Raw genomic sequence first — 1,127 nt, forward strand, 5'->3', positions numbered from 1 at the left:
GTCTCCAACAAAGATATGCGATCATCCTTGTCCTTCAACTGAGCCGTAAATATTTCTGGATCAACAAATGGCGGTGGTGCAGAAAAAGTAGGAACCGACCGAGAGCGATGACCCAAACGTCCCTTCTTCTTTGGAACCGACTGAAATAGAAAATAGCCAAATTTAAATAATATAAAAAGACGATAAAATAAAAATCAAGAAATAAATGAATTGAACTTTAAAAAAAAAAAACTTACCGATTCAACGATTTCGTTGATTCGAACCCGGGACAAGTTGGTCGAAGCCGTCGAATCGTCATCCTCGGTTTGAAGCTGAGACACTTCGTCTACCACCTGAGTTTGGACCTGGTGACCACTTTCCTCACAAGACCATCATCAATCTGGCCTGTCTTCTTGTTGGTATACGTCATCTTCATTAGGGTGAGATCATCAACCGACTCGCCATCATTTTCTTCCGCCTTGAAAAAAACATAAATTAAACAAACATTAGAAATTAGAAAAAATGCACAAAAAATAAAATTTCAAAACTTAAATAATTGAAGAAAAAGTGGTTGAACTTACCATGTGATCTCCCAGAGTGGCAATAGATTGAGCACACAAGTTATGCTTGAAGACGCCCTTCCCTTTACGCTCGCTCCTGCGGTTGGTGGAGTTGGTGGAAGAAGTTTCTTTCGTCTCTTCCTTATCCCAATGCACACACAACTCCTTCCAGACCGTGTTGTTCATCGACTTTGGGACCTTTTAATAATAAAAAAAAATAGTTAAATTAATTAAAAAATAGTTAATAAATTAAAAAAATTGTTTAATAAATTAAAAACAACCTTGTTTATTTCCCACTTCTTTTTCCACTCGTGGATCTGCTTCCCATAGTTGTCCATAACTTTATGGACGAAGTGGTGATAGATAAAGAGCGTATCATCGGAATTCCAGTTGAATTTTTGCTGAAAAAAAAAATAATTAGTAGAAAATTTATATTAAAGACTAAAAATATAAGTAAAAAATAAGAATACTTACCGCAAACTGACGAAACCACATATGCTGCTTGTCGGTAGGGAAGTCAGTGAAAGTCGGATGTCCCTTGTCGAGGGCCGAGTACATCATACGGTTGATCCATGCGCTGATCCCGTT

This window comes from Brassica oleracea, chromosome C3, assembly GCF_000695525.1.
Source record: "Brassica oleracea var. oleracea cultivar TO1000 chromosome C3, BOL, whole genome shotgun sequence".
Lineage (NCBI taxonomy): Eukaryota > Viridiplantae > Streptophyta > Magnoliopsida > Brassicales > Brassicaceae > Brassica > Brassica oleracea.